At 45.7% G+C, this 10,359-nt stretch overlaps 1 pseudogene; it reads right to left on the reverse strand.

Annotated features, from left to right (window-relative positions):
* Positions 1-4,301: 4,301 nt before the first annotated feature.
* Positions 4,302-9,073, reverse strand: LOC123084831 (elongation factor 2-like; annotated as a pseudogene).
* Between the last annotated feature and the right edge of the window lie 1,286 nt (positions 9,074-10,359).

Consider the following 10,359-nt stretch of genomic DNA (forward strand, 5'->3'; position numbering starts at 1 on the left):
AGCCGGCATATTTGCCTCTCTTCTACAATGGATCACTTTGTTGCATGAGGCAAACCAGAGATCCATTTGGATCTTGAGGTCCTCAATCATATGTGCTTGCTTAGAGAAATCCAGGCCCCGCGTGTTGAGGGCTTGTTCCACCAGGAGAGCATCGGTTTCGACAAAGACTTGGGCAAAAGCACTTGGAATCCTCAGTGCCGCATCAAGGAAAACTCGGCAAAATCATCCAATAGGCGATGAATTTTTTTATTTTTTTAGAGCAAGCATTAAGCTTTATTACGCAACGTTTTGGGCTAGCTCGCCCATTACAGCTTCAGCTACAAGAGCTGGCACATCATCATCACATACAAGCACTCCTCCATTAGGGAGAGATAAATCCTAGTCTGGCTAGGTGATGAGCCGGCATATTTGCCTCTCTTCTACAATGGATCACTTTGTTGCATGAGGCAAACCAGAGATTCATTTGGGTCTTGAGGTCCTCAATCATATGTGCTTGCTTAGAGAAATCCAGGCCCCGCCTGTTGAGGGCTTGTTCCACCAGGAGAGCTTCGGTTTCGACAATTATTCGCACCGTGCCAACCTCCGCTGCCACATCCAGTGCTTTGTGTACTGCTGTCAGCTCAGCTCCAAAGGCGTCCGCCACATGGTCGCTTTGGCCCGCACGAGCAGCAACCACGACGCCATCACAGTCCCGTACAATCACTCCCCACGCACCTGACCGCGCGCCTGGGGTGTGGGCTCCATCGACGTTGAGCTTGAGTACGTCGACAGGCGGTGGGAGCCAACGCTGGAGTGTTGCATGGGGTTTGGCATTTTTGCTAAAACAGCCCTGAAATTCTTCCATCGAGCATGCAGCCCTACAGGCGAACTGGCTATGATCCATCGGTTTCTCCCCCTCTCGCACCTTGTTTCGCTGCAGCCACCATTGCCACCACATGACAACAACCAGCATTCGGTCTTTCTCTGTGAGATGCCAGAGGATGTCCATTGCCGCCCCCATTGACTCGCACTCTACTAGCTGCTGCCGGACATGCTCAGGGCTAAGAGCCCTCCATACATGCTTGATCTCCCGGCACTCCACAAAGAGGTGTTTACCCGTTTCGTTCCTAGAGTTGCATAGGAAGCATTTGTGATCCTCAATGTTCATGCCCCTTCTGCATAATATATCCTTGGTTGCTAGGGTATTGTGCGCCATCCTTCACATGAAGTGTTTGATTTTCCCCGGACAAGACACGCGCCATATTCTTTTCCACTTCTCCTGCCCACCCCCATTCAGGTTGCTTGCCAACCTCAGATTGGGGGTCTCCAGCACCTCCGTCTCCAGCTTTCGCCAGGACTCTTTTCAATTTATATGCTTGCCTGACCGAGAAAACACCTTTGGAGACGAAGCGCCATGCCGCAAAGTCGACTGCACCATCGCGAAGAGGCATCTGTAGTATCAAGGATGCATCCTCCTCCCAGAAAGTGTCGTGAACGAGCTCAACATCCCACTGACCCATGCCTGGATGAATTAGCTCGACTTTGGTAGGCAAACTGCCACCCCTTGGTGTGATCACTCTCCTGGACCAAGCCCCCGGGATCCATGGGTCCTCCCAAATCCTGATATTTGCCCATCTCCTACCCTCCATATTACACCTTTATTTACCAGCTCGATCCCGTGGCAGATACTACGCCAAGCATATGACATGTTAGAGCTCTCTCCTGCTTCCAGCACCGAACTGTGGGGGTAGTATTTGGCCTTCATAAGTTGAGCACAGAGACTCTCTGGTTCCCGGACCAGTCTCCATTCCTGGCGGGCCAGCATAGCAACATTGAAGTCATGGATATCTCTGAATCCGAACCCACCTCTTCCTTTAGACCTTGTGAGCTTCGGCCATCCGATCTAGTGAATTTTATTCTCCTTATCCTGCTGGCTCCACCAATATCGGGCAATCATGGCACTAATCTCATCACACAGTGTCTTGGTCAGATAGAAAACGGACATAGCAAAGGTGGGGATCGCCTGCGCCACCCCTTTCACCAAAATCTCCTTGCCTTGCCTTGACAGAGTTCTCTCGTTGCATCCTTGCATTTTGTTCCAAATGGCGTCCTTCAGATATGTAAACGCTTTCTTCTTAGACCGTCCAATGTACACCGGTAGGCCCATATACTTCTCATTGTAAGCCTTGCTCGATATGTCAAGGGCGGCCTTCACCGCATCTTTGGACTATGGAAGGCAGTTCTTGCTGAACATGATCGCTGACTTTTCATGATTGATGCACTGCCCCGAGCATTGCTCATATAGGTGCAGTAATTGCTGCAACTCCTCTTCGCTTGCTTTGGCTCGCATGAGCATTACTGAATCATCAGCAAAGAACAAGTGCGATATAGAGGGCGCACCGGGACAGATTTGTATGCCACTTAAGGCTCCTCTCCGCTGGGCATCATTGAGCAGAGCAGACATCCCCTCTGCACAGATAACAAAGGCGATATTGGGTCGCCCTGTCGAAGTCCTCTAGATGGCACAAACTATTCTGAGAAGTCATTGTTCACCTTGATTTGGTACCTGATAGTTGTCACACATTGCATCACAAGTCTCACCCAACGCCTGTCAAACCCGGGCTTGATCATCATTGCTCCTAGGAACGACCACTCAACCCGATCGTAAGCTTTGCTCATATCCACCTTTACCGCAGCAAACTCTTCCTTCCCCCCTCTCTTGTTCATCAGAAAGTGCGAGATCTCATAGGCCATCAAGATATTGTCTGTGATCAATCTCCCCGGTACAAACGCACTGTGGTTACCTGAAATTATCTGTGGCAAGACTAGCTTGAGGCGATTATCTAGGACTTTGGATATGATCTTGTACAACACATTGCAGAGACTGATCGGCCTTAGATCTTTTATGCGCGAGGGGTTTTTGACTTTTGGTATTAACACCACTGTCGTGTCATTCCACCCTTGCGGCATTTCCCCTCCCTTTAGCACCTTCATCACTTCCTCGACTATGTTTTTCCCCATGAGATGCCAATATTTTTTGAACACCACCGCCGGCATACCATCAGGTCCTGGAGCCTTGAGGTCCCCAATGTGATCCAGTGCAGCCTTTATCTCCATCTCAGTAAACTCGGCCGTCAGTGAATCATTCATCGCGCGAGTTACCTTTGCTGGGACAGAATAGAGCGGGGTCCTACAATTGAATTTCCGGTCACCTGACGCCTAGCCAGTACCTTATATTGCGGGGTCCTACAATGTACTCTTCTTCTTCTTCTTCTTCTTCTTCTTCTTCTTCTTCTTCTTCTTCTTCTTCTTCTTCTTCTTCTTCTTCTTCTTGTTTTTATTGACGACGAAAAGTGCCCATGTTTTACTCTCTCACGCATGCATGCGGTTTTTATTTCTCTAAAAAAAATTCCCTGTTAAAACGTTCACAAATTACGAAATTTCAAATTCCGCAAGTTCAGGGTGCTGGCAGTTTGTAAAAGTCTTCCAAAGGTTACATTGTGATTTATTTATTTATTTTACTCCTGAAGCTTCAAAAAAAAATGGAGGTTTCCCAGATTTCAAAGTTTTCAACCCTCATTTTTTTGAAAGTTAGACACAATTGTCCAACAAGTTGAAACTTTTTAAAAGATTGATTCCCCAAAACTTCATGTTTAAATTTCCACAAAAAGTTGAAACCCCAAAGCCTGGCTCTGCATTTTTCTGAAAGTTAGACACACATTTGTTCAAAAGTTGCCAAAAGGGAAAGTGCTAAAAATGAAAACAAAATTAAAACTGGTCCGAATTGACCAGCCAAGCCTAGCCACGCGAAATAGCCTCCCCCCATTGCTACCACACTATTGTGAACCGGTTTCCCGGGTAGACATATCAAGCTTTTAGAAAACACTTTATAAAAACCCGGGTCCTTTTTTGAACGTGATTTCTTCTCTTTAAAAATGTGCTTAAAATCTCATGAATTCTGCTTCAAATCATTTGGATATATGTGACCTAAATTTTATGAAAATAAACAAGAACTATTCGAATATTTGTGGGATGCAGTCAAACATTTTAGTATACGTTTTCTCCCGTTTACCACGTGTCATAGCGTAATGAGCAATCAAAACTTGATGAAAAGAAAAAGTTTTGTCCAACTTGGTGAAGGTGGAGAGAGAAAACTAGAATGAGAAAAAAAACGGGGGTGTGCAGAAAAAGCAAGAGATGTAGGAGCTAAGCACGCATCTCACAGCATGTTGGACGGCGGGTGGATGGCACCGCGATCGAAGATAGAGTAGACACAAGCAGACAGACTCCATCCACTGAGATCAGTTCTAGTACGTACTGGCGAAAATCGGAATCAAACATTCAGCAAAAACTAGGGCAGTCCATCAGGAGATGTAGAGCAGCATGCAAAATCCTCTACAGCTAGCACTTGCAGAGCAACGGCGTCTGTAAGCGGGTTTGCCACATGGCATGTTACACTAGTATTCAGCAAAGAGTAGGGCAGTCGATAAGGAAGGAGATGTAGAGCAGCAAAATCCTCTACAGCTATCAGGTACATTGCTGAGCAGCGACGCGACATCAGGTACATTGACACCAATTAAGTTCCTTGTTAACACTTGGGGCAGCGACGACGCTAAACAGTTCAGCTCGGTGTGAAAGTTTCTTCTTAACACTCGCTCGCTACCATTAGACCTATCCACCTAGCTAGGGGGAGCAGCAGCCCCTCCGTTCCCTTCAGGGGGTGATAGATGCCATCGACGATCGATCAAGTGAAGCGAACCCCAGCACTGCATACTAGCAACGAGAAGAGCGCACTGCAAAGGGGGAAACCACAGAATCCGAATCAGACACGACATCATATCACATACTATGGATGAGCTGCAATGCACCACAAAATATAACTGCGTGGACTGAAGAAAGTGTGCACAAACACAGACATATATACACATAGCACAGTGAATAACTGAATAGCCCTGCACTTTCTGGCAGTGATGTTATCATATGCTCCTGCCAGCACAGCAGGCTGGACACTGTTTTTCACAGTGACCTCTAGTACTAGATGAACAACAGAAAGCTGCCGGCCTCACTAACCAACCGAGCTGCCTTGCTCTACCAGCAAAGTCGGCTTCGAGCAGTAGCACTAAACAGTTTGCTAGTGCACGCCTGTGACTGCAACTATCAGTCATGCTTTATCTCAAGGGATTGCATGCTTGGGCGGGGAAAACGCAAGGCATGCGAGCATTGTGGCATCAACATCGTTTCATCACTCAAATGTCCAAAGGAACATGACAATTTGAAAACATGTGCGATCTAATCATGCTAAATGGAACATCTGCGGTAGAACAAGACCAATTTGCTTTTCTGACATTATCTGAAGCTAAATCAGGACAAAACTATGCATTTCTCTATTTGGTTCGGTGCAACAAAAACAATCAAAGTTCCTAACAGAGTATGAAGTCCAAACAAGAGAAAAAAAACCCCCCAGATCTGGCTATTGATTCCCCTGCTTTGCATAAAGAACCTGCAAAATCCCTTGAAGTCCCACCAAATCAGGAGATATGTCTCCCAAACAAATTCTGCGACAAATCTAACTAGGATTATGTGTTTACTTGCAGCACAAAATCTAAGCTAGGCAGGCATATCTACAAGAAAATTGTGCCTGCTTGACCTGAAGATACAAATTTCAGCATGTTGCTAAACCTCAGCATACTTACGGCATCAAAGAGCCACAAGTATTGTATCAAAAGTATTAATACCATATCCAGGAGCAATATTAAGTAATTGAACATCAATTAGTAGATAATATACCTCGGAAGATGTCAGATAACAACAACATACACTGAAGCAAGGAAAGCTGGAGCTACTTCTGGAAAGAGGGCCTGCCCATCTTCTTCCTCTTGCGGATATCCAAGACCATTTGCCCAGCTGGCGCATTTGCCTGGAAAGGATCAGAGCACATGTCGCTCCAATATCCAAAAATACACTGCGGGGTGACCAGCTTAGATGTTGCAGCACTGATTGCCTTGGAGAGGCCAAAGGAATCATAAACTGGAACGTAAGCCTTCAGGATGTGTAGCATCGTGCCTTCTCTCACAAACTCCTCATGCACAGAACCATTCCTCTGGTGGAGAATTCCGTAGATAGTGCTGAGGGAACTCTTAGGGCACTGGATCGCCACAATGTAGGTGGGTTCGAGAAGCCTTGGCTTGGCGGCGAGCTGAGACTCGATAAGTGCTGTCCTAACCATCTCATTGAGACGAGCAGTTGTACCTCTCACAGCTTCATCAGCATGTATATTAACATTATGAACCTCAAAGCATATGCCATGCAACTTTTCTTTTGCCAATGCGCCTTCTTTTGCCACCATTTCAAAGCCAGCCACGATAACTTTCTTCGCTAACTCCAGATTCTGTATTATATTGCACCTATTAACAATCACATTCGGGCCAACAGCATCAGGACCAAAGCACCAAATCTTATCACCGAGATCCTTATCCCAACCATGCTTAGCAAGGATCTCAGATCGTACCGCATGGTCAGTACGTGGACCCAAGCGACCATCTTCAATAGCCTCGACTAGGTTTTCATCCAAGGAGCGGGCTACCACAGACAAGCTGCATTGGATTTGCTTGTTTCTGGACTTCCTCTCCACAGGATCACAAGACTTGCGGACAGTCTCACGGAAGGAAGCAACAGGCGGACTGGAAACAACAACTTCAACACCATCCATAAAGTCTTCCTGTAGATCCTTCAAGCAAATTTCCAAATGAAGCTCTCCCACTCCAGCAACCGTAAAGGTACCAGGCTCTACCTGGCTCCACAGAACCACATGATCAGACATCGCCAGACGCTTCAAACCTTGTACAAGTTTGGGAGACTCAGACGGAACCTTGCAGTTAACTGTAACAAACATCAGAGGGCATACAGAGAGCTTCATCGCTCTGATTGGGCGTGCAACAACCTCCTTCTCGCTTGTCGGGGTAGCACTCTTTGTTATGCACGAATCCAGACCAATCAATCCAACAGTGTTACCGCAAGGAACATCCGGAACGTCACATTGCTTCTTTCCCATCCATATAATGGTACGCTGGACAGACTCCACGTATAAATCAGTTGCATGCCGGGGACATAGGAAGGCCCCATGACCCGGACCTTCATGCCAGCTGCAATCCTTCCAGAGAAGACACGACCAAACGCGAAGAAGCTGCCCACATCAGATGCTGGGACCATCTTGGAAACGTACAGAATAAGAGGACCTTCAGGATCACAATTTTTAATAGCTTCTGCGTATTTATCATCAAGGGGGCCCTCATACAGGTTCTCCACACGATATTTCTGTGCTTGTAATGGAGAGGGGAGGTGGAAGATCATCATCTCAAGCAGAGCAGTACTGGCTGGGAGCCAAGTTTGCATGACACACTTCACAAGAGCCATGCCTGTTAGGTTCTTCTCATCATCCCTCAAGTTCACCCCAACCTTCTGCAACATTCTCCACAATTCATCTTTCTGATTCTCCATGCAGGCTTGGATCATTCTCTCGATTTGATCATAGATGAACAAGACAAATCCTCTTTTACAAGTTTTGGAACGGGTCTTCTCCTTGGTCCATCTCTTTGTGGTGTGGTCATAAAAGTTGTCGCCCCAAAGCTTCTTAACCATATAAGATTCTTCCACACCCACCTTCGGAGCATACACCTTAGCAAAGCTAGTCAGCGTAAAAGCCCAGCCGTGTAATCCAGCAGAGAATGTCACATTTCCCTTCTCAGGGTAGAACTGGACATCTCCAAGGCGGGCGTCTCCATGTGTTGCCACAATGGTATTGGCATTCTGAATGGCATTGTTCAGAATCTGGTATGTTTGCTCACCTGTAAATTTATGCTTCACAACTTCACCTTGAAGCCCAGGAAATAATTCGTCCATCTTATTCAGACAAAGTACAGGCCTAACCATCTCACCAAGAGCTTGGCACAGCACACTTTCAGTTTGCACACAGACACCCTCGATAGAATCAATTACCACCAGAGCACCATCAGAAATACGAAGAGCAGCTGTGACTTCAGAAGAAAAATCAACGTGCCCAGGTGAATCAATAAGGTTAATCAAGTACTCCCTCCGTCCGGAAATACTTGTCGGACAAATGGATGTATCTAAATGTATTTTAGTTGTAGATACATCTATTTTTATCCATTTCTTCGACAAGTATTTTGGGACGGAGGAAGTATTTGTTCCCATCTCTCTCACCCTTGTGAGCCTTGAGTGACTCGTCATTCATTTCATACAAAAGAGAGATTCCGGTGGCTTTGATGGAAATACGACGCTCTGCTTCATCTACACGGGTATCAGTCATGGGAACATCACCAGCCTCCTGTCTAACAATCCCAGCAGCTATGACAAGAGAATCTATAAGCGTGGACTTGCCTGCAATGAGTAAATAAAATTGTAGCAGGTCATATATTGCACAATTAGAGACCACATTCGAAAAGACAGCACACACATCTTAGAAACTTTCAGGGAGTAACAAAAAAAAGGAGTTAACAAACTGGTTGATGAACATACATAAACAGGAACTAAACCGCATAATGCCACATACTTATATACAGTAATGCAAAGTAAAAAAGGTGACGTATTGATTATTGAAATAATCGCACCCATTTACTTGAGAACAACAACCAATTACATTTTGAATTCTAAAATAATCGGACCCGCTAACTGAAAGGAACAAACAAGTTAGCAACTCCTGAATTGCATTTTACTTTTCTTTGAAAATCATGTTAAAGACAATAATAAGCTAATAAGAATTCCACGTTGCCAAATTCAGACCAACTGGTATTTTAAGAGATAAAATTATAATCTAGCAAAAAAAAGAGAGGTGTAAACATGCTATGCTGCGCAATAAAATATCACACCAACCCAAAGTAAGCAACAATTGTTAAAAAAAGAACACATAAAGTATGGACAAGCTATAGAAGACCGGAGCACATAATCGAAACATCGGTATGCAGACATACCATGGTTCACATGAGCAACCACAGACATGTTACGAATGTTATTTTTCTTGTCCATAACTTGGCGGAGGTCTGCTGCTGCGAACTGCACCATCTTGACTGCTTCTGAATGTCACACTTGAATCTAAATTCATGTTTTGGAAGGAGGGAATTAGTTAGAAACGGATGAGATGAGAATCCAGTAGATGGATGCTTTACATGTTGAATGCTGTGCTGGAGAAGTCTATATACAACACAAGTGTGGTAAAAACAGTGAATCACAAACTTGAAACAAGGAAAGAAAATGTATTCGACAGAAGAACAGACTAAAGTTGTTGCAGAAGCATGTAAACCGTCAGGAAATTCACGCTGCGAACTAACAAAGCTCATCTGTCAATACAATCAAGCACAGAGAATCATCCAATGCCAAAATAATACATACGCGCTGAACAATATAATGTCGCAAAGTTTAGAAACCCATAAGAGGATATTCTGTACGTGGTCCTACCTAACCAACAGATGATAAGCCTTTTGAACAAAAAATGGTTGTAAAGGACGCATAGATGGCAATGCAGGGACAAATGGACAATGGTATCTGAAACCACAATGCCACGCACAGAAGTAGGGTAGCGTAGTGAACCGGGGGAAAACCGACAGTGAATAGATGTTATGTTCTCGTGTCAGCTGCAGTTCCAAGGCGCTTGATATATATCTTAGAATCAACACTGCCACGAAACTCCATTGGAATCATTTTGTGACTCTGTTGTTGTTGTTGTTTTTTCCTTTTTTTATAAGAACCTGCAGGGATCATTTTATTTATAAGAAGGTACAGCGCTAATTAGTGGCCATTCTATTTCATTTTACGGGGTGAAATCAGCTGGACAGAGTAACAACTACGAAATCCAAAATCTGCCGTCAAAAAAAAAACCAAAATCACCGCTATTTCGCGTATGGTTGGCCGGCCTGCGACGGAGCATACCTACCGACTTATTAGCGGCGCGCACGGTCGCTGGAGACGCAGTTGGATTTTACCTTTTTTTTCTTTTTTGTTTTTGAGGTGATGAAGTTGGATTTTACCTGCGTGTCTAGGGTTGGTTGGTTCCCTCCACGCAACTGGGCCTTAAGCTTGCTGTGCTGGGCCCCCTCGCCGTCTTCCGCGCGTAGTCGAAGGCAACTGCAAAAGCGCGACGGCCGGCATTAGGATTTAGGAGCGCGCACCACCGGAGAGGCGGGCGGAGAGGAAGAGGGTGGCAGATGAATCAAAGAGGGATCCGAGACGCGGAGAGCAAACGAAACCTTCCTTTTGGTACGTCGCCGGAGGGGCGCCGCGATTGCCCGGCCGCCGGCGGCGCCGCGTCGCGTGCTCCTTTCCTTCCTTCCTTCCTTCCCCCGGAAGCCTGAGTGAGGGTGGAGATTG

This window comes from Triticum aestivum, chromosome 1B, assembly GCF_018294505.1.
Source record: "Triticum aestivum cultivar Chinese Spring chromosome 1B, IWGSC CS RefSeq v2.1, whole genome shotgun sequence".
Taxonomy (NCBI): Eukaryota; Viridiplantae; Streptophyta; class Magnoliopsida; order Poales; family Poaceae; genus Triticum; species Triticum aestivum.